At 41.2% G+C, this 24414-nt stretch overlaps 1 protein-coding gene and 1 long non-coding RNA gene across 3 annotated transcripts in view; one reads left to right on the top strand and one right to left on the bottom strand.

Annotated features, from left to right (window-relative positions):
- Window positions 1–24414, bottom strand: part of BRINP3 (BMP/retinoic acid inducible neural specific 3) — a 209088-nt gene that overhangs the window by 99479 nt on the left and 85195 nt on the right. The gene's annotated exons all lie outside the window — the stretch shown is intronic.
- On the top strand, window positions 17703–22830 carry LOC138113957 (uncharacterized). Its single transcript, XR_011152417.1, has 3 exons — window positions 17703–20104; window positions 21384–21510; window positions 22738–22830. It is a non-coding gene; the product is annotated as an uncharacterized lncRNA (long non-coding RNA).

Raw genomic sequence — 24414 nt, 5'->3', positions numbered from 1 at the left:
CAGGTAATGTCCAAGACTGTGTTATTCACAGATTGTCAAGGGAAAAAATTCTCCTTACTAGCACAGGTCATAGAACTTTCAAAGCTTTCAATCTGCCACAACCTTTACTAAATGCTTGTTATGGTTGATTTTTCTATCCAAGGGGAAAAAGAAGGGAATTATATCAGTTATATAAGTTATATTGTGGCTGAGCAGCCTCCTGAAAACATCCACCTTTGTATAGAAACAGGATAATAGGGAAAAACATTGCAATGTGAGCAAAGTATACAGAACCACCTCCCTTGAGGAAAAGCAGCAGGGCCTGATAGTACAGGACACATCTCATCTATGCCCCTTAACATTTTCAATTGTCTACATGTGGTGATCAGAAAGAAAGACATTCAAGATATAACAAGCTCCTTTTAAACATATTTCCCCTCGATGAAATGGAAAGTATTTCTTCATTAACTTCGTGCTTGTAATTGTCTGACATTTTCCCAAGGTCAAACCAGAAAAGTTTATTGAACATATGCATTTTTTTTCCATATTATTGCTTTTTACCTTACAGTGAATAACCAGTATCAGTAGGACTTCTTTTTATCCTAATATACTATTCCTTTGAAACATCCTAGTCTTTTTTTTTTTTCTTCTTTCTATGCCTTTTTTGCCTTATCAGCTTCCTGGCATTTGAAATTCTACTTCCAGAACTAGAATTCATCAGTAGCAGCTTCACTATTTTCTTGCACTATGCATATGAAATACGTGGCAATGTATTAATGAATTTTAATAAAAAGTACATACACTATGCCTAGAATGTACTCGGATATATTTCTTTTTTATGACTACTCGTAATCTGATTACTGTGTCAGCTGCTGTGATGTCAGTGATTTCAAACTTCTCACCTGTCATGAACACTAAAGGGACACAAGAGGAAGGAATGTGGCTTTCCTTTTGTGCATGTCTGATTGATACTTAGCCTCTGTAACATATGCACTGAACAATTCCTCCTCTGATGAAATCCAGGAGGGAATTATTTCTGTGTCTTGTCCTGTGGCGTTGATTGCCTTTTACCCATAGTTTGTGATTAACTCCCCAACACTTTTGTGGGCATTCATTCAGGAACTCACCATCCACATATTCAGCTGGACCAATACTCATCAAAGGTATTTGCACAAAACCAGCAGCTCCTAATGACTAAACCTGATTTACCTCCTGCCTCAGAGGCAGCTCAATCTCCAAGCAGCACAGAATAAAGTAGGAACGCTCTTACCAGGAGCATGTTGCAAATGACACAAAGGTTAAACAGCAACTGCAGGCCGAGCACAAACACTTCAGAACTGAAATGTGTTTGTATGAACCATCTAAGAGTGAGGAACTGGTGAATTATCTTGTAAGATCTCACCAGTTTGCAGAGGCTTGTAAGAAAAGGATTACATCCCAAGCAAATGATTCATTAGCTCTGCATGTGAAGGTAGTGCCAGGGAGCAGAGAGGAATGGGAGAATTCCCAATAAAACCTACCCTTGCTTCCACTACATCTGAAATGGAAAATGAGTGGGGTGCTTGGGAGGTGTTTCACACAGGCTGAGTAAGGAGGAAATGGATTTTACATCCCTTTCATATTTCTGGGGTTTGATTTCTTAGATGTGCTCTGGCCTGTAGGCGCATGCGAACATCTCAGAGGCGAACGTCAAGAGGATGGGGCCAGACCCTCCATGTGCCCAGAGACAGGACACGGGGCAACAAACTGAAACACAGAATTTCCACCCAAATAGGAGGAAAAACTTCTTTTCTTGGAGGGTGGCAGAGCACTGGACAGGCTGCCCAGAGGGGCTGTGGGTTCTCCTGCTCTGGAGACATTCCAAACCTGCCTGGGTGTGATCCTGTGCAACCGCTCTGGTGACCCTGCTTCAGCAGGGCTTGGACTGGATGTTCTCCAGAGGCCCCTTCCAACCCCAGCCTGTCTGGGATCCTGTGAAAATGATAATATCAACTTGGGCTTACAGCCTGCAGGTGAGATGGTGACATATTTGGCGTCTCAAGTAGTCGTCCATCCAAATAATTACAATAATCCACTCTCACTGGTTTATATTATTATTATTATTATTATTATTATTATTATTATTATTATTATTTATTCTTCCCTGCAAAAAGTATTGATTTCGTGGTTTGTCATATGCCCTAGAGGGACTTGAAAGTTGTTCCTTCTCCCCTTGACAGTATCAAGAGAGTTTCCAACACCTTGTATATGCACTGCTCACAGTAATCCAATCCTTCTGCAGTCTAGTAGAGAGTTTGGCAAGCTCAAAGCATCCTTTCCTCCCAGTTCACATCTGCCCATAGGAATCATTTATTAACTAAACAGGTGACAGGTTTGATAAAATGGTGCATTTGTTTAGACTGGCAGAAGACAAATGAAATCCAAAAAAATTCTCTGACTGGAAGATTCTTGCTGCTTTTTTTTTCATTTTATTTTCATTTATTTTATAATACTTATTTTATTTTTATTTTCATTTTCATTTTATTTGTGACTGTTAGGAAAGCCAATGTTGCCTGAAATTCAATGTGAGGAAAAATTCATACTTTGTAAATGGGGTAAAAGACTGTTTCACTTTCAGGGAAGAAGGTATCTTGCCTACAGATAAAACAGTAGTTAACCTTTAAAATGAAGAAGATTGCCCTGGAAAAGAGTTAATTTGGGCACAATAAGGAGAACAGTTATGAGAAAGAGAACCAAAAAGGTCTGTTTATAGTCTTTTTGCCTTCGCTTAAGAGCCAGTTGATATTATGGTCCTGTCCCTGTAGTTAATTGTACAGGAAAAATCTTAATGATTCTGGATCCTAAGAAAATGAAACTCAAAAGTCTCTGGAGCTCTCACCAGGGCTGGGCTTTAGGGATTTGGCTATACCTTATCCTGCTTCAAAATCAACATGAAAATCATGTTTTTCTTCCTTCTCTTTTTGTCCTGACTAAAAAGGAAAAGAACTGAACCATGTTTCTTGTAGAGATAAGGAAGAAATTTGAATCTGTGGAAGTGTTTTAGTGCATAAATCAACACATGAAAATACAGTTTATGAAGGATGAATCAGCATAAAGATCTGTTGGAGAAAATAAAACAGAGCAGAGGATTCATAGATTCAGTGTTGATGGATACACCCAGATGAATCACAGGGGAAACACAAACTGCTAAAATTCCTCATCATTATGTGCGACAGCTCATAGTCTCAAAGTCTTTGAAATGCCTTTTATTACCATTTTTACAATTTCTGTTTCAGAGCTACAAATTGATCTGTAGTACTGGGCAATGGAGAGGCATACAGACAAACCCACACCGTGGCAGATGATTTAAAATTCAAAGGGAGTGCTCTTACTCACCTTAGTTCTCATTTGAAAAATGAGGCACAGTCAGGCTAAGAATTCTGGCAGTGCTGTGAGCAGCCATGACCTCCTTCTACCTGGGACCCAGAGCCAAACAAAAAACTTTATGACCTGGATAGTGTGGCAGGGAATATGAGTTCTTAAAGCTTCTGGAAGCTGTGTGCTTGCTTGTTTCTGGGATGTTACTGATGCTCAGGATTGGCTCCTGCTTGGTGCCACAGAGACCAAATTGCCATCTATTCAAAACAAAAGCTGATGTAACACCTGACTGCCTGAAAGAGGGAAAAAGTACCCAAATTGCTGGCTTCAGACAAAAGAAATGGTCTCAAGCAGATTCTCAAAGAAATACTGATCCAAAGCCTTATTTACGAAGCTGCAGATAAAGCCCAGAGTTGTTCCTTTTCCAGGAAGAATGTTGTATACACTTAACCTTCTACAGTGCAGATTATTTGGCTCATTTTCTATTCAATTTAGAAGTTTATCCTTCCAAAGTGGAGGCTTTTTGTCTCCAGTTTGATGCCAGCAGTGCTATTTACAGCACTGATGGATGACAGTTCCTTAACCTGCACTTGAATTTATAAAGGCAGTTGTTTCTACCAACACTCTGGGATGAGACTGGCTTCACACAGGTGTAAATCTCACAAACACATGCATAAATGCTGCCTTGATATTGTGAAATATATCAACTGCACTATTGTTGTCTGTCCCAATTCAAATTGTTGAGAGTAGTAGGATGCAAACGAAAATATTTCCTGAAAATACTTTGGTGTTTCATTTGTTTGTTTATGGCTTATCTCTTGGGGGAATGTGCAGCTGATCTTTGCATCTAAATGTCCTCCTCCTGTGTAACTGTTGTTGCACTGGTGGCAGGAAATGCTCAGATCTCTATGTGCATGCAAAAAAAAATAAGCCAAGAATTCTTATTCGGCGTATAAAAATGTTTCTACCACAGCAAAGGATGCTTCTCTGTTAGGAAAAGTATTTGTATTAATTCCAAATTAAATTTCGAGTGGTGGTTTATTAAATATGGTCCTGGTTTTCTTCGTTTTTTCCAGTGGACTAAATTGCAAATATCTCTAAAGAAGCAGAGGAATTGCACTGGTGAGCTAAACAGAGAATCAGGGCAAGAAAATTGTCAATATAATTCCAGATTATAAACACAGAGCTTCCTAATGCTCTTAACTAAATCAAAGCATTGGATGGGACTTCACTTATTAACTTCTGCAACAGAAACAGTCAAGTGTTAAATGTGTTCTGTGAAAGAATAAAGCCTATATTTATCTTACTTTATAGAATCCTATAATCCCAGACTGGTTTGGGTTGAAAGAGACCTTAAAGCCCACCCAGTCCCACCCCCTACCATGGGCAGGGACACATTCCACCAGCCCAGGTTGCTCCAAGCTCCATCCAACCTGGCCTTGGATACTCGCAGGGATCCAGCGGCAGCCACAGCTTCTCTGGGCACCCTGTGCCAGGGCCTGCCCACCCTCCCAGGGAACAATTTCTTCCTAATATCTAACCTAAACTTACACTCTGGCAGTGGGAAGCCATTCCCCCTTGTCCTGTCACTCCAGTTCCTCATGAATTGTCCCTCTCCACCTTCCCTGCAGCCCCTTCAGACCCTGGAAGTTGCTGTGAAGTCTCCACACAACCTTCTCTTCTCCAGGATGAGCGTTCCCAGCTCTCCCAGCCTGGCTGGGAGGTGCTCCGGTCCCCTCAGGAACTTGGCAGCCTCCTCTGAACTCATTCCAACATTTCCATGTCCTTCTTATGCTGAGGACTTCAGGACTGGACACAGAGCTCCAGGTGGGGTCTCACAAGGGCGGAGTAGAGGGGGAGAATCCCCTTCCTCACCTTGGTGGTCACAGTGCTTTGGATGAGCCTTGGACTCCGTAGGTTTCTAGGAGCATTCAGGGACAGCTCACGGGGAGTTTTTCCTCACCCAGCACCTCCAAGTCCTTCTCCCAGGGCTGCCCCTCAGTCCCTTCTCTGCCCAGCCTGTTGGTGTATCTGGGATTGCCCCGACACAGGTGCAGGACCTTGCACTTTGTTGAATTCATGAGGTTCCCACTGGCCCAGCTCTCCAACCTGTCCAGGCCCTCTGGTCCCTCTTTCAGTCCTTTCTGAGTGATAGATAGGGACGTAGAAATTACACAAGGTGGGGAAGCAGACACGGAAACAAAACCTCCAGCTCTCTGGGAATCGTATAAAACTGGGTAGGCCAGCTGGTAATGTACCTAGTAATACACCCATTGGAGAGTTACACACTTTGTACACAACTAGACCGATTCTGAAGCTCAGACTGCACTAAAAATTCTGAAAAAGATACTTAACCCCTCTACAGAGTCCAAATATGAGGTTTCTTTCATAAGCTGTACATAGAATGAAGCTCTATGTAAAATATAAAAACTAAAAATGCATTACTGTAAAATTTCTGTACCTCTGAGTTCATCTCATTGTCACTCCCAGCACCTTTGTAGAGGAGGTCTTAGAGAGAAAAATAAAAGTGATTTTGGAAAATTTCAAATGGGATATAAACACCAGAGGGGGATAAAAATAGTATTAATAACACCACTTAATTATCATCTACACTTTTAGTAGATTTTAGTTCTAATACCACGAGTCCTGACACGGACTGGGGGGGAACTGAGACTTTATGCACCCAGCAGAGGCTGGGACAAGAACTGCAGACCAGGGACATATTTTACAGCCAGGAGAAGTGAGACATGGTATATCCTCCCAAGCATTTAGCTGTGGGCAGGGTCACTCTGCCTTTCTCTTCCATTTTTTTCATGGAACATGAGTGTTAACATATTTGGGAGCAGCGTAAGCTATGCAGGCCAGCTGAAATAAAGGAGAGGCACAATAATTTAATTAAAATTAGCGTAAAGATTATTACTTGTCTTCTAGGTATATTTCAGTTTGAGGTTGATTAGCCAATAATTTCAGATTATTAGCCACGGTATAGCAACCACATTGTCCTGACTGCTGTTCTGCCCTGGTTTAGGATAATGAAGGCCTAGGTTTTTCCTAAGAAGCTTGCTTAGGAAGAAACAGAATGAAACACAGCTACACAGATCTAGAAATAAAGCCAAGATTAACTGGCTTCCCAATCCATATGCCCAACAGACGTGATGGTGTTTTTCTCCAGCCTCTTTGTGTGAGGAACAATGCTGAGCAATTACCAGGGATTCAGTTTTGGCCAGCAAAAAGTTAACATTTGCTCTTAGTGTCTTGGCCAAGATGGTTTTTGTTTGGTTGTAGCGCACACTAGCTCTGCAATGCTGCCAGGAAAAAAGCCACCAGTTCACCTCTGCAGCTTTTCCTAAATCGAGACTAAGCGTTAAATATAGTCCAGTATTTTGTAGATAATAAGAATATGTTCCATTAGATGAAAGGTGTGAGAAGAAGTGAGGTTGTTTCTATCATACTCATGGACAATGGCAGTGCACAAGGCAAATCTGTTGACACAGGGTCCTGTGAGCAGTTACAAAATCTTGCCCTTTGAGTTTGAATACCAAACCTTTACAAAATCTTGCCCTTTGAGTTTGCAACAAAACAGGCATTTTTGCCATCTGATATTTGGCAGTGACCAGTGTGAAGGGACCCCCAGCTTCAGTTCCTGGGGGAAATGTATACATCAACAAATTGCAGGAGCAAGCTGATCAGCTTATTCATAAATAATCCCACTGAAAACGAGGTAGAAACTACATAACACCAGGGTTTGCTCTTCCTGTCTTGCAGCATGCAAGCAGTGGGAACAAGAGACAGCATGGCTAAAAATTTTCTTTCACCAAGATAAATGCTCACTTTGTGCTGCTGGTGCATTGAGTTGTACAAGGCTGTCCTGTACGAGTGAGAAACCCACAGCCACCAACCTGTGCAGATAATTCATGTTCTCTGAGCTGGACCAAGGCTGGCACAGCCTGTGCTGATTCCTGATGTGCTTCACACAAGGTCAGAGAGCTGCTGTGCCACGTGTTGAACAACTTCCCTCCCCCTTGAACCCAGGGCCGGGTGAAATCGGGTCAAAGAGAGCAGAAAATGAGTGAATACCCGAACAGCACAGAAACAGAAATCTCCCTGACATGGGACTCCCTGCCAGAGGTTCCTTGTAAGAAGAAGTTCACAAACAAAGCCATAAACCCACAACCTCCCTATCCCCCCACACCACCTCTGTCAGGCAGGGGCAGAGGTATATTCCTCTGCTTTGAGGAATATCTCAATTTTGATATCTCAAATGTGAGGAATATCTCTCCTTTTGATTTTCTGGCAGGGGCTCAAACACCGAGCCATAAGCTCCAAACAACTGCTCAGACACACGGAGTAGAACCACCCTCTTCATGCCTCTGCTTTCTGCTCATCCTAAACCTGACACTTGTGTGTGGTTGAGGTTTATCTCCCCCTGCCACAGGGTCACCTCGGAGTGGAGATAATTGTTCCTCTCCCGCAGGGCCCACAGGCATCCATGCCCAGGGGAGGCCCACAGCAATAGTGGTCCACAGAGGAAAAGGTAGAAAAGCAGGTTTCCAGAAGAAATTAACTCCCACAAGAGCACTGGGCCTCATCTGATCTACTCCTGGAAGTGAGATGTGTTACGTGGAGCCCACATTGCCTCTCTGGGGAAAATCCTGAGCCTTTTAAAATTAATTAATTAATTAATTAATTAAAGCACAAGGAAAATTCATGGATATCCTGCTCTGAATCTGGATGAGACCAAAAACGCTCTGATATGAAGGATTAGGAAGTGGTCTTGGATCCAAGAATTCTGACATAGCCATGAATCCCTGCACCCTTGCAAGAGAAACTTGACCCAGCAGCAGCTGCACAGATGAGAACAAAGGCTTTCTTCACCTCTTTAACCTAAATAAGCACACGAAATTTGCTGCCAAAGAGGGACTATTTAAATGCTAATTGGAACAGCAGGTGATTTCATCTCCTCTCTGATTTTTCCTTGAAACAGAAATAAAAAGAATTGCAGCAATCCAAGCCTTTTTTGTTATTAAAACAGTTGATTTTGTTGTAAGTCTTGTCCTATGTGGTATTGCTGCATCTTGCGACAACTAATGAAATTTCTGAAATTGAAGGAAATTACAGGAAAAAATATCCTCCACATCTTACATCCGTGTCTCATCAAAATTAATATACTGAACCAAAGAAAAGTTAAAAGGTGAAAGTATTTAAAGTTATTATAAATCAAATACTTTTCACTTACACTGTAATTTTTAATCTATTCTCTGCTTCATAGCTCAGTACAACTTGGCTTATGCGAAAATAACAAAAAAATATAAAACATTAACCGTGCAAATTTCGGTTTTCTAGTGGCATTTTTGTAGCATTCTGCATACACCAATTGCACTTCTACAACTCACGTAAGGAGAGAAAATCGTGGCGTGGAATAATGGCAGACCTCACTGCAGCCTTCTGCCGTCTTCTCCTTGGCCACAGCAGCTCGGTAGCCGCAGAAATCACCAGGCTGTGGAAAACCTCTGTGCTACGGGCCAGCTCAGAGTCCCTCAGGATGGAACTCGGTCTGTTAATGTCCATCTGCAGCCTCAAGAAATGGTGAGGGTTTGTGTACCTCAGCAGGGAAAGAGCGATTCCAGACATTCGGCGGAACGTAGCAGCCCCAGATACGCAAAGGGTTTGTTGCACCTGGTGCATTATCAATTTAGAAAGGATCCTAGAGAGATTGTCCTGAGCCTGCTCTTTTTCAAAGTTCTTATTATTGAGCAGAAGGGTAGAAAGCATGTTCATGAAGTACCCGGACAATATTAAGCTGAGGGCCCTGGCAAGTACTTTGGAAGGTTCAGAGACACCGGAGAAGAGGTTGAAAATTGAGAAAGGTAAGGTACAATGCTAAAAAAAAAGAGAAAATACCACAAAATGTGGGGGGAAACGGCCTCAGGTTGTGTCAGGGGAGGTCCAGGTCATGAGGAAAAATATCTTCACTAAAAGAGTGGCATTGGAACAGGCTGCCCAGGGCAGTGGTGGAGTCGCCATCCCTACAAAAATACCTGGATCTGGTATCTAAGAGATGTGGTTTACTGGGTATGATAGGATTCGGTCAAAGGTTGGATTCACTGATTTTGGAGGTCTTTTCCATTATATGAAAATAAATAACTTTTTATGAAAGTTATTTTAATGAAAATATTTATTTTCATAAAATTTATTTTTATGAAAATAAAGAACTAAGCAAGTAGAAATATGGTAAAATATGACACATTTCCAAAAAGTCCACCTAATTATTTTTGGAAATCCACTGCAATCTTTAAAAATTCTAACATAAAACAAGAAGGGTTTATATGTGACAACAAAATAGCTACATCAGTTACCAGAGGGCTGCTAAGATCCCAATCACAGCCCCAAAGAGAGAGAAATGAATTTAAAATAAAATAAAATAAAATAAAATAAAATAAAATAAAATAAAATAAAATAAAATAAAATAAAATAAAATAAAATAAAATGAAGTAAAATAAAATAATATAAAAAATTTTAAAAATAAAATAAAATAAAGTAAAATAAAGTAAAATAAAATAAAATAAAGTAAAATAAAATAAAGTAAAACTTTAAAAAATAAAGTAAAATTACAAATAAAATAAAATAAAATAATAAAGTAAAATAAACCAAAAATAAATAAAACAAAATTATATTAAATTCAATTAAATGAAAAATAAAAAATAAAATAAAGTAAAATAAAATAAAATAAAGTAAAATTTAAAAAAATACAGTAAAATTACAAATAAAATAAAATAAAATAATAAAGTAAAATAAACCAAAAATAAATAAAACAAAATTATATTAAATTCAATTAAATTAAAAATAATAAAGTAAAATAAAATAAAATAACATAAAATAAAATAAAATAAAATAAAATAAAGTAAAATAAAATAAAGTAAAATAAAAATAAAATAAAATAAAATAAAATAAAATAAAATAAAATAAAATAAAATATTTGTCTAAATCCTTTTCAAAATAACAAGCAGATAAAAAGGTGTAAGAAATTCCTTAGTGGGAAAGGTTGCAGAGTTGGATTTTATCGAGGGACACGAAATTTCCAATAACATATGAAATGTAGAATTCAGAAACAGGAGGCTAACAATTGCTCCCTTAGGGAAAACAAGCTTTATTTGGGGCAAAGAGGGCTGAACGAGAGCTGGGTGCCAGGGCCACGTTTCTGCCAGTGCAGAACTGCAAATCTGAGTAGAGCACTGGTGCTGACTGACCTGTCACAGCTCCCTCCCTGCTGACCTCCACCCACCCTCTCCCATCTCCGACTTCCACTGCAAGCATCTGCCAGCACTGACAGCTTTTTCATAAAATCACGACATTGCTAAGGTTGGAAAAGGCTTTTAGGGTCAAGTTCAACCATCAACCCGCAGCCGTGGTCACCAGTAAGCCATATCCTGAAGTACCACATCACTTCCAGGGATGGGGACTGCCCCCCATCCCTGGGCAGCTCATTTCGATGCTTGACAACCCTTCCTGTGAAGAAATTTTACCTCTTATTCAACCTAAACCCTCCCTGGCACAGCTTGATGTTGCCTCCTCTCCTCCTGTCCCTGTTCCCTGGGAGCAGAGCCTGACCCCCCCCGGCTGCCCCCTCCTGTCAGGGAGTTGTGCAGAGCCACAGGGTCCCCCCTGAGCCTCCTTTGCTCCAGGATAGTTCTGTGGGCACCTTCAGTGCCTGTACATGCTTTAGTCTTGGTCTGTTGGTGAGTCCCACTACACAAACCAAGAGTATTTGCAGTTATTGTGCTATCCCAATTCAGTAGTTCCTGAAAAGGTAGAGAAACATTCTCACCAAAGAAAATAAGGAACTGTCAGCAAAAGAATCAGGTTTAATTATATTTTGTGCAAGGCAGGTGTAGATCCAAAAATGCTGCCAGCGAGGATTTTCTTGCGATTTTCCAAGCCCATGAGAGACTTTTGTCTCTCACAGAAGAGGCAGCAGAGTTATGTAAACAACTAAACACCTGCACCCATGAAAAGTCTTGTTAATGGTACAGTAGAAAAATATTTTGACAATGGATGTTTTAGGATTTTTGCCAATCACCCCAAGGGGAGACTGATCCTTGTCCAATTACACTATGAAGAAAAAAGTCTATAAAAGAGTTTGTAAAATAATTAAATAAATCAATCTTGCTGCACAATTCCTGCCTGCTGGATCTTCTCTCCTCCTCCTCCCTACGGCTGCGGGACACGGTGATACACCCTAGGGCTGCAGTAATAGGCAGGTTTGCTACAAGTTGATACAAGGATATGCAATAAAAGAAATGATGAAGTGCTAATTATAATTGCTATGTTTCGTGAAGGATCAGTCATATAGTGGATGGAACAGTATGCAAGGAGAACTATTCCAAAATGCCAGAGTGGAGCTGTAGTCTAGAGCTGTACTCAAGAATGGTATTTTCACTGAAAATGTCAAATATGCAGTAGAAGCTGCCTGTTTCAGCATTTCAGTAGACTTACCATGCTTAGATGAAATGTTTTGTTTCAGTGATATTAAAAGAATTTCAAGATTACTTTTTGATCAACTATAATTTAATTTGGACTGATACTTTTCTTAAGTGCATTTAGAAATGTGTATTTTTGACACATTTTGACTCAGAGACACCGAGAGATGACATTTTAATTACAGAGGAGTTGGGCAATTGAAAGTAATATAATGTATACTTTTATCCTCATGGGATTAAAAATAAGAAAAAGCACAGATAAGTGTAACTTTTTAATACTATTAAGATTCTAGCTTATGTGAATCGGTGCAGTTATTATCAAGACTCTGAATTATCATTTTAACTCACTCCCAAGAAGAGGAGGGAAAGGAATGATGAATACTCATACAAATAGCAGTGCTCATAAAGAAATTGCTACTTGTCCCCAAAACCATGGGATTCTTTGTGTTTGAAGCTACAGGAAGAGGAACAGTCAGTCCTGTCCAGGACAACAGGGCGTCCTTTCTGCCTGGCCCTGCCCTTGCAAGGCAAACAGTTATCACTGTGGGATTTGAGGGAAACCTCACAGTACAAAACTGGAAGTGTTTTTCTCCTTCAACTCTTGGTTGGGTTATGTTGCTGCACCTTCTACTGCATTGTTCTGTAATTGCTTGAAGCATGACTATGCAAAGTGCTAATTTTGTTTACATCACTGCTGCGGACCAAAGTGCTCCCTGGCAGCTCACAGCAATCAGGCAACTCCTGAAAGTAGAGCCTCATTATAAACCCTGTAAGGACTAATCCTTATAAAGGATTATTTCGGGTGAACGCGCTGAGAACAGGTGACTCTTCAGAAGCTGATGTCCTCAGTGGGAAGGAGAACAGAAGGGAAAATGCCTCTTGCAAACTGGAGGATTGTTTATCAGGAAACAGCACTTCCAGGCTTTCCGTGGGTCCTTCATAACCGGCATTTGTAGCGATTTGCTGTCAGGAATTCAGCAAAATTCAGAAACTCAGGGGTGGCCGCTGCCCCAGCAGCTGGACGTGGGGGGACAAACAGCCCTTGCAGGGGAGACATTGACATAACGGGAATGTGCTGCAGGGAGAGAACAAAAGTCGAGCATGGATAAGCAGCAGCAATGCCCAGGTGAGGGGGAGAGCCTTCCCAGAGCTCTGCTCTCAGTAGCAGAGCTGTTTGGGAGGGCTGGAGTGGCTGCGATGATCCCTAACAGGATTCCTGTCACGCTGGAAGCAGAGGGGATTGATCTTCCATTAAACATTTACAAGGCTTACAAGTGAGCTGTACAAGAGGAAGTGTGAAAGCACCAGAGATGTGCTGAAGATTCCAGGAACGCCCTGCCTCAGATCTTCGACGATAATATCTTGGGAAAGTGGAACTGAAATGCTGTTTTAAGATTCTATTTGCCTTAAATACTCTTCAGGCTTTTTAAATCAAAATATTTTTCTGCGGTATTTGTTCAGCCCAAAACTGGAATGCAAAAGGTTTTGCGTAGTGGACAAGACCTGGCATCTCCATTTGAGCTCTGATCTCATTTTCATGGGGAACTAAGCCTACTCTGAAGGTTTTTTATGTCCTTACACATTTACACTGTATCAGAATAAATACTTTCTTTTTTCTAGCGAGTATTCCAGGATACAAACTACATGTGTAATCAGTGTGTACCTGACCTTATGTTGTTTGGGAAGCAGCTTTAGGGATTTTAAGAACAAAATGTGTTTTAAGAGTCTCATATGGCCACTGCCAAATGCACTTGTTTAAACATAGAGAACAACCCCTTCCAGCCTCAGTTTTCCCAGCTGGAAAAGATAAGTATTGAGACATTTATGGACGTCACAATACCTGTATCTGTAAAATATTACTGAAAGCACAATTCTGTGCCACTCTGCAATCAGAAATGTCTGCACTGGGAGTTTAATTAATGCCTTTCTTCAGTACAAGAGTAGGATTTTATAAGCTGTTGCTCAGAAAGAATAGAATGTAATAAAAGAAAACCAGGAAAACTTGGAGAGGAACCTATTCACCCACTCTTTTTTTCCCTCATTTTGCTCTGTAGATTCTAAGATTTTACACCTCCCTGCCTTGAAGGGGTTGCCAGTATTTTCCTTCTCTCTTCAGCCAGTCACGGTCACTGTTCATGGACAAACAGCATCCGGGTGGAGATTCCACACAGCAAAGTGCACTTCCTTCTTGTGGGGCAACAAAGTACAGTGACCCAGAGCCTCTGTCTGGGGAACAAGAACAGAGCTGATAACTTTGCTCTCATCACAAGACAACACAGCTGCCTGTAGAGTGAATCCCCTGAGGGAAGCATGGCTGGAATCAGGTGGGAGGAATAAGGAGTTTCCCCAGGGCATTTATAAAGAGCTGTGCTTGGCCAGGGGGTTGTTTTAAAAGACTGTGTGTTTTGGGGCAAGAAGAATGCCATTCAGGGTGATGGCAGAAAAAGGATGTTTGGGATGGGATTTTAAATGGCTTTTCCAGCATTATATTCTTTCTGCAAAAATAATTTCAAATGGGGATGCCCTTTGGTCTGTGTAGCACAGAGGTTCCATTTCCCTTGTGATTTTAAAGGACCTTATTTCACTTCCATGCAGCAGTGGAGCCTCCATAGCTCCAAGCAATCCCTGCTGCCCCTAGAAGTCATTGTTTCTGTTCTCCTTGGGATGCTCCAGTGGTAATTATCTGTATCTCTGTGCAGATGTACTTGGGCCGCTGAGCTTCACTCCGGTAATGAGACAGGAATATGGCCCTGCCAGCACAATTTCTCAGCAAGGTAATAACCATGGCATCATAGGATGATCTAAGCCATGTATTAATAACCACAAAAAATGTGCCAATAATCAAAGTTGACACGATTCAAGTATATTTAGTTTCACAGGCTAGCAGGCCGTACCACTTACAGGGGCCTTGAACATTTTTGGGAAGGCGCAGATGGGCATGGATGGATGGATGAGTTGGTTTAAATGCCTCCCATCAAGCTGCCAGTGAGACTGCTGACAGCAGCAAAGGTGTATTATCCCGTGCACCAGAGCTGAGGTTAGGGGGCATGCCTGAAATTGTTATATTTTCATAATTGTGTACAATTTAACTCATTTTAAACTGCAGCTGTAGCTGTCGTAGCCAGATTGTCCAGAACAAAAGTGAATCCTTCAAATAGAAGGTGCAAGACAGGCAGAATAAGAAGGCAGCAGTAAATCCCTTTGCCTGCTGGAGCCCTTTTGGTTTCTACCTGCCCTTGATGGCAGCAGGTCTTTGACCTCAGGCCACGTCAAAGCAAACGTAAGTGGTTGGCACTTTGTTGGTCAAACACTCACACCCATACTGGGACACTTCTGTGACAAGTTTATTGACATGATAAGGAAAAAAATGTTGGATATTTTAGGGCTGTTAACTTCCCTTTCTGCATAACACAAGCAGAAGCAAAGGCAAAAGTCAGGAGCACGGCAGACCTGTGCAAAGGATCATAAAACAACAAACTTGCTATTGCCTGAGGGGGATTAGTTTACCCATGTCTTACCTTAATCAAGATAAATCAAAGAGTAGAAACATTCTATGGAAATTCATCCCTCTGGAAATCCTAAGCACTTAAAATATGCCAAAGAGAATGATTAAAATTGGAGTAATTTTAATTTAAGGTAGAATCTGGTCTTCTAAATTCAGCATCTGCTTCAGTAAGGAGTAAATATGCAAACTGTCTGTAATTCTCTTTCTCCTTTCCATCTCCCACCTGGCTTTTGACTTAATTGATTAAAGACAATCAAAAATAGGTATAAAAAATTGTAAATGCTCACCTTTGTTTTAATCTACACCCAGACATTTGAATATCTAACTTCTCCCCAAGGCATCTTTACCAGGATGAGCCATCAAAATCCTTTCAATAGCTCCAATAAAGCAGTATTCTTCTAAATACAAGTTTGGAAGCACGACTAATGAAGTAAACAATGATTAGTTCAGAAATGGCAGGGGAATGGGGAGTGAAGAACGTTTGTTCTGCACCTGCTGGAGTTATGCAAATTTGCCATGAGCCACTGGAGGCCTCGCCCTGGGAGGTGTCCTCAATAATGAGGCAGAAGTTGGTGTTTGCACCAACATCAAAGAAAGGCAACTTTCTGGGCTTATTGAGTGTCTGATAAATATACTCAGGACACTGATGTTGTGCAAGAATATTTTGAGCCTTCGGATTCCAGCCCCTCTGATACTGTTGGCAAGCAGTTGTGACACTGAATAATGATATGCAAAAGCAAAGTTACCCAGCACTGATGAAAAACCAGCAGCTGAAATGTTCTCATCCTGAATGGACACAGTCACTAAAAAAAAGAAAAAAATTAATCTAAAAGGGCCTATTTATTAATTTGTAGTAGGTATAAAGAAGTGTGTATCTATATTTGGTGTTTATGTAGCATGTGTAGGAGATGTAATTTAATGATACACTAAAATACCTACACTCAGGACAAATAATGCCATTGGTGAGCTCTGCTGACAATCCCACATCTCTGAAAGTAAATTAAAACCAAGGTCTGTCATAAAATCTAACAGTCCCAAGAGGTTAGAACATCTTATTTACTCTTTAGAAAATCTAACAGAGAAAAGAAGTTAGTAGGTACAAATTATTCTTCATATCAAATGCTAGCACTATAACTACCATTATTAAAAACAGGATCATGGACCCTAAGTTACATGATGTCTGATGTAAGTCTGCTCTGTGAGAGCTCAATACAAAGCCCACTGAAGTAAATGAAGAGACAGAAAATAAATCCACAAGCCACAAAAATTTTAGCTGGTATTTTTAGCCCTCTGGTCCTAAAACTGATTTAAAACGATGTACTTGAGTAAATTATTCACAATCAATGTCTGATCGATTCAAGTTCCTTTTGTTCACAGCATGTCCAGTAGCAGATTACTTTTGTAGCTGATTCAATGTTTGAATGCAGTGAGAATATTTCCCATGTATTTTGTACTGGGGATAATTCATTGTATCTGCTTGACACCACAGCCAGAGTGCCAGTTAACTGGGACCACTGCATGAATCTCCTTTTATTGGATTAACATAAGTGGGATAAGCAAGCAGATGTATAGATGAGCTGAACCGCATGGGGAACGCGCTCATCTGTCCACTTCAGACTGATTCCGTGGCTTCAGAGAGAAAATTATTTAAATTGATATGCTTCTTTTCTGGAACTGTGCAAAGAAACGGATACTAACGTTTACCTGCAACAAGCACAAGGTTGTTCAACCAAAAAAAAAGGAAAGTTACAGCATCTGAAACCCTCAAAGGAGATGAGTCCAGAACCGTCCTGTTGCACGCTCTGAACCTGGAAAGCTTCCTTATGCGTTTGGCATCAAATCATTCTGGAAGGATTGGATCAATAGAAAGTTACCAGGGCCAGATATCCAGATGGTGTTGGTTTCAGCCATCTAAAATTAGCTTCATTGGGTTTGGCTCACTTGTCTATTCCTGTTGATCTATGAGAATTTATGGAGAACTGGACCAGAGCCAAAGCCATACCCCATGCATTACTGCACGTGACTCCAGTTTTTCCTGTTAGAGGAGAACATAATAGACGATCATTTTTTTATCTGAAGTACGTAAGAAATTCGATTTTAACCAACAGTTTGATTTTCTATGATGAAAATTGTGTATCTGTTTGTTAATCAATTTTCAGAACACAAATGTTAATTTTTTAGTTTATCAACCAAAACCTCAGATGACTCTAAAAAAGCAGCTAATGACTTTTTAATTACCCTCTTGTTATGTCAGCCTTGCTAGTTTCGGATACGATTTGTTCTTCTTTGTTATTTATAGTTCAGCAGTGCCCCAGTACCTTAAGCTACATTATTAGCAAGGTTTATTATATAAAATTAGACACCACAGCGTGCTGCAACTGAAATTTATTCTATTAATAAGTAAAATAAGCACTGATAAGTAAAAGCAAAATATTTTTCTGTCTAATTTTACAAATATTGTGCCACTACCACAAAGTGATAAAAAAATATGCATCTACAAGATATGTGAATGATAGGAAATTGTCTCTCAAAAAAAAAGGTTGATGGTGTTAAATAAAACACATTCCCAAATGAAAGTGTCCTTATCCTAAATTGATCCGAGGAGAGGCGATTATTGCCCACGGACTACTGGTGCACGACACAATTTGTAAGGCCTCTAGCAAGCAAGTTGAAAGGCACGTTTGAAGCACAGTGATCATGGGTTTTACCTTACACACCTATATTTAGTTCCAGCTGTACCAGGTCAGAATCAAAGGCAAAAAAGGCAGAACTAGAAACGCTCGAATTTCAAAGTGCAGGAATGTTGACTCAGAAAGGTCACTGCCAGTTAATGTGGACGTTTCTTCACTGCAATCTGAACTGCGGGTTGTTAGAAGGATTTCTCAGTGCTACTCACACCTCTTCTTAAGCAGTACCATAAGTAGATAAAAGTGAGAAGATTTTGGTCAAAATGTCCTCCGGAAGCTCCCTGACAATGAGCAAACCTGCCAGCCAGGAAAAGTAAGACTCTGTCACCTTTGCCTAGTTCCATTTTGTCTGGAGCAACCAATTTTTATGTACACAGAGCATCACAAGAGCTTTGTTTCGAGGGAAGGACTTACAAAGTTGTTGACTTCTTAATTTCTGAGTTAAAGATATCCAGCAACTTCTGAATGGTAAAGGAGTGGTGCACCCAATTTGATACAAAATGGATAAAATTATACTGGACATATTTTAACAATGAGAAGGAGAAAAAGAAAACCCTTCAAATTGCCATTAATCTAAATGCATCAGTCACATTAGGCTCAAATTGCAAAGCTGAGGCCAAACTTGTAGACCACAGTGAAGTTCACTCCATTGTGTCCACCTTGCATCACAATTATATTACCTGCATGTTCTGTGTGTACATCTATTTCATTATCCTGTAAATTCAGCTTCGGGGGTGAATACAAAATTCATGACGACTTTAATGTAGCAAAAATCCATTGGTGTAGGCAATTCTTTCAGCAGGTATCTGATATGACCAATCACCTTCATGTCTGTTATTAAAGTTAGAAATTCAAACCTTCTCTTATGTCAGTAGATCTGTCCACAAAAATATTTTAAATTTATGCAGTATTCCAGACCTTGTGCAGACACCACAGAGAGGAGTGAAGAAGAAGATACACATAGCTAGGGTTGTTTGAAGCTGAAATGAGAGAGACATCACATCATTCTTTGCCTTCAACATTTTCTTATTTATTATTATTTTGCTCAGCAGTAGAAAGTGGCGACAGATAAATTTCAAAAAGTGGTGCCTCTTGCAGTTCATCCCTCTGCATTCCCTGGGTGCAGTGCTGACACATGGTGGTGAACGTTACCCTCTATTACACTTCAGTGGAATTTCTGTCCTTTTCCCCCAGTGCCCAATTTACAGCGGAAAGCGGCGAAGAGCTCTGAGTGTCATTTCCCTGTTTCTGTGCTTGATAGCTTCCCTGTGAGGAGGCACAAGATATTTCCATCTTCTTTCATGTACATTTTCCTGCTCTTTCATTATCATCTGCTAAATAGCATTGCAGCAAATACTTAAATGCATTGTCTGGGATAACAACGGCGACACAGCTGAGAATGTGCTGAGATTGCTGCATATGCAGCAACCGTGTCATTGCTTCAATGTGAACTCGTCCTCCCCCAGGTTTGTTTTGCTCTCTTTGTCCATCACAATACTTCTAGTTTGGCAGAGAACTTGTGCTTTATTTATTGCGTTTCTGAAACACTTGTGCCTTCATGGAGACATTGAAGAGTTCCTTGCTCTCTCTCGCCATTAGGACTCGTCTGTTATTGCCTCAGATCCCACTCGCCTCAGCACTGAGGCAATTACACACATGCCTCTGACAAAAATTAACTGTTCTCCCCAGGTGAAAGGCTTGGATTTATCAGGCGAGGAAATTTACTTTAAATCCTCGTGCCTTTTATCACCCCACAAGCACTGGCACAAAGATTACTCACAACAGCCAATTCTCAGCCCTTCCCAGGAGCTGATCTCAGGAGGCAGGAGGAAGGTCTCATCTCCAAAGCAATTCCACCTTTTTCATGTAGGGTGATAATCCTACTCAGGTTTTCTTTACTTGAAAGTCTTACTTTTCTCCATTTGCTCTCAGTCAGCTTTCATGGCGAGGAATTACTTTTCTCATTATAATCATGAGCTTTTCTTCATAAGATATTGCAGAGCTCAGAGATGACTTTGAGCGTGTCCTTCCCCTGTTCCCCCATCAGTTGGCATGGAGACACAACAGCTGCTACAAATCACAGGAAAGACGCTTAACGGGTACGTTTCAGAGAAAAGTTCCTGCTAAAGAAACCACTAAATTTGCAATCATAGCCCTTGTTCTGGGATGGCTGTAGCTAAGGGAAAATACAATTCTGAAGGGCATACCTAAGGTCTGAGCAAGCTTGTGTTGAGACACAAGCTGGGATGGCTCTGAAGCATTTCCATTCTCTGCACAAGGTGATTCTTGGCCTCGTGGTTGGAGATGGAGCCCACACAGGTCGGGATCACGCGGATCCAGTGACACCAAGGTGCAGCTGGAGATGCTGCCTCAGCTTTGAACTCCTCTGGCCTGCCATGCCACCATGACTCTCCAGCACTCAAATACGTGAGAGTTCAGAGCTAAGCCCATCATGTACAACTGTAATAGCCACACTGTCTAGGGCAGCCACACGCTGGAAATCACGAGGTGACAGTGCAATGAATTAATCTGTAGAGTCTGTACAGTCCTGCATGCCAGAATCAGAACCAAGCCCCCTCTCCTCCTCCCATCCTGCTTAGGAGTGCGTGGAGACGGGCCAAAGTACACTGCCAAAGCTGCCTGCAAGTGCCTTTCTGGATTGCTTTGGATTTAAGGGCGGTATTTTCCCAGATAATTGCCTTATCAGACCGTGTAACTTCCTTATCAGACCTTACACAATTTGTAACAGCCCTGTGTGCACTTCCTTTGAAGATCAGTGCTCCTACATCCCCTGGGGCCCATTTGGAAATTCCCAGCGGCATCTTAGGATCAGAGACAATTATTTTCATTCCTTTTACTCGGTTGTATTTTGGAGATATTTCTGCTCTCCCCCCTCCCCCCCCAGAATTCTGCATTTTCAGAGTGTCACTATTTCCTGATTTGTGTTAATGACATCGAGCAGGTCTAATAAATCTTTTCCCCAAGCCCATTCCATTCCCTGGTAGCAGATATTTCTCTGAAAAGAGGTTTATGGACCGTTTGGAATTCCAGCCAAGATTTAACAAATCTTTAAAAATTAAAATGAAATTCCCAATGGCTATGTTTTTTTTCAAAAAAAAAGGCAAGTGACTCTCTCTCAAATTATTAAAACTCATTTAAATGGCAGTGTGCTTGTATTTGATCCTGGATGCTCCCGTTTTCTGCTTAGAACACACTTTTTGCAGATGAACAGCATTCCCATTAAAATGAGGGTTTCAATGGAAATGCTGACATACTGAAGCAGAAAAGCTGGTGCTTTTGAAATATAGGGTATTTCAGGTGGGATATATTCTTCCATAAAAATTATGCTCTTATAATTATGTCACTCTCCTTCTGCAGGGTTGAGGTGCTGACAAGTTTAACACCTTTTTTTGGAGATGTTACACCAGACACCAGGAAGAGTGCTTCCAAGCTCAGTTACTAGGAAATCAGTGAGAATTGAATGAGACAACCCCTCAGCACAAATGTGAGTATCAATCCTGACCTTCCTCCCACATCCTCAACTGCTTTTACTTTTATTTGGCCAATCAATTTAGTATTCATGACACCAGCGCCTCACACTCTAAAAAAGGTGAGATACTAATAAAGGGAAGTGACCATGATTGTTCAGGAATCCACTGGCAGACACAGGCGTGGAGCCAGGTGTCCTGTACCTGTCTGAAATTCCCTCCTAGCAGGGGCTTATTTTTCCCTTTAGGTTGCAAAAGTTAGGATGGTGAAAGTGCCACTCTCACAATTTGACCTTCACTCCTAGTGTTACTCACATGGACTGCATATACATTATTCCTGTCACATTGTAATCATAGATAGTGTTGGAGGACAGAGTTAACTCAAAAACTCTTTCCAAGAAGAGTTTTTTTCTCTCATTCTCCTTTCCTTCCTTCTTCTTAACCCCACTACGGCTGGGAAGAGCATCTGATAATTCCACCACCGCTAATGCCGATTCAAAAACTAAAAATGGAAATGGGAAAAGTGCGTTACAAGGTTAGAGAACACAAATATGCCCTGTGCTCTTGGACTGCATGTTTGGTGAGCTGTCGGGGCGTGGGTATTTCACTTGTAACACTGAGGTTTCCACAATGTCTGAGGGGAAGAGCGGGACCGGTGTTCTCGTGACATTGAACGCAAATAGCTCGGCTTCAGTGTGGAAACCCTGATCAAACCAGACAGCTGAATCCATCAGATCCTCATCCCCCACGTATCCAAGAGAAGGGAGGTGGTTTCTGGCCTCACTAAACTCAATACCAGTGCTAACAAGGTTTGCAGTAAGCTAAAAAAAGACTCAAAGCAGCAAAAGTGTTCAGGAAGGCACTTTAAAGTACTTGTGTTGAGAGATGAAGGCTGTTGCACAGTGGGGTGGGGGCTCTGTAACACAGGTGCCTCTGTGTGCACATGTGTGCACAGCTTATGTTCAGCCAGGGCTGTGGCACAGCTACAAAGGGAAAAATCATCCCAGCATCATTTCTGCACAAGTTTTTATTTTCTAGAAGAATGGCTGCTTTCAGAGTCCCTCAAATGTTTAAAACGTTTGGAACGAGAGCTCAAGTCTCTGTAACTCTTCAGAGAAACAGAAATCTTTCAGATATCTGCTATGATCCCAAAAAGTTTTATTTTTAGTAGCATTACTGTGCTTATGTGAAGTGCATGTTTCAGAGACACTCAAGGTTCTGACCCGTTTTTATGTTTGTTGCAGATCAATCAGAGCTTGAACAACTTCTGCAACTCTGAAAAAGCTTGAACTGAACTTGTGGGAGTATCAGGGAGAGGAGGTGAGCTGAGGAGCTCGTTAACGAAGGCTAAGAAACGACAGGAGCTCAGTGTTTGGATGGCAACGCATTTTTCCCCCCATCTAATTGGTCTTTTCATTTTCTGTTCTGTCAGTTTGCATTTCCAGATAAGGTTATGAGAGAAAGAGAAATAATCCTATTAAATAATACTACTTATTGATATTTATACACTTAACTTCCTGGAAGATTTATTAATATAATTATAATAATTAATAAGCATATCTTTTCCTCTTCAACATCTTCTGCACCTTGCATACTAACCCCCGCAGTGTTTCAATGACTTCCTTTAGAAAGCAGCACACAATTGGTACTTCTCAGAAGTTATAGGCATTTCCTCACTGCCCCTGTTTACTGCTCCATCTGTGGAAGGAGTGAAAAATTCGTCAAAAAATTGAGTTTACGAGGTAACTCATCCCACAGAGTTTGTTTGCTGGGAGAAGCATCAGCAGAGCCTGCTTGCTCCCACCTTGCTCTCCTAAGGGCCAGTTAGGTAAGAGAAATCCTAATGAACGCTTACTTTGTGCTTAGAAGCATATTTTGATTCTGATTTCCTTGAAGCAAAGGAGGTTCTTCACGCCCAGATGTAAAACTAACCCGACTAGCAAGGGCATCCATGGCTGTGAAATGATGGAACACCTCTCCTGTGAGAAAAGGCTGGCAGAGGTGGGATTGGGCAGCCTGAAGGAGAGAAGACCCTGGGGTAAAGCTATTGAGGCCTTCCAGCACCTAACAGGGCTCCAAGAGAGTTGGAGAGCTTTGGACAAGGGCTTGGAGTGGCAGGACAAGGGGGAATGGCTTTGAGCTGGAAGACACAGGTTTAGATAGGATATTAGGAAAAAATTCTTCCCTGTGAGGGTGGGGACGCCCTGGCACAGGGTGCCCAGAGAAGCTGTGGCTGCCCCTGGATCCCTGGCAGTGTCCAAGGCCAGGTTGGATGGGGCTTGGAGCACCCTGGGCCAGTGGAAGGTGTCCCTGCCCATGGCAGGCGATGGCACTGGGTGGGCTTTAAGGTCCCTTCCAACCCAAATTATTCCATGATTCCATGATATTGCAAATTACATCGGTACAGTTCTGAGATCAGTATTCCAGGAATGGCCACAGATATCTACAAGATTTATTCAAATGCCCAAATCTGTCACTCTTCCATCTGTATTCCTTTAGCTTTGGCACAGACTTTGTGGCCATTTTCAGACTTCCAGGCTCCAGAGGACGCACGGGCAGCGATATCTTGACATTTCCTTACAGACTCTCCCCTTCCTACTGCTGGGCCTGCTTGGTGAGAGCTGAGTGGCTTGTGCTGGGACTTCCCAGCAAACCCCGAGGGGGGGGAGTGGGTAATTTCTGCTGGGTGGCAGCATTAAACCACTCCCATTGTGAGCACCCCAATCAGTTATTTTGTTCAGCTTCTTCAGCACTCTCTTCCCCAGCTGTGCTGTGGCTGAATGGCACTGTGAAGCTTTGGAGAATTATGAATTCTGTTCAGTTTTGTGAACACTATTTGTAATTGCAATAACCACTGCGGATTAAATCACCTTTTTTTTTTTTTTTTTTTTTTTTTTCTGTACAAAATTGCTACACATTGT

The sequence above is a fragment of the Aphelocoma coerulescens genome, chromosome 8, assembly GCF_041296385.1.
Source record: "Aphelocoma coerulescens isolate FSJ_1873_10779 chromosome 8, UR_Acoe_1.0, whole genome shotgun sequence".
NCBI classification, from domain to species: domain Eukaryota; kingdom Metazoa; phylum Chordata; class Aves; order Passeriformes; family Corvidae; genus Aphelocoma; species Aphelocoma coerulescens.
The sequence above is the reverse complement of the archived record's forward strand: the minus strand, read 5'-3'. Positions and strand labels throughout refer to the sequence as shown.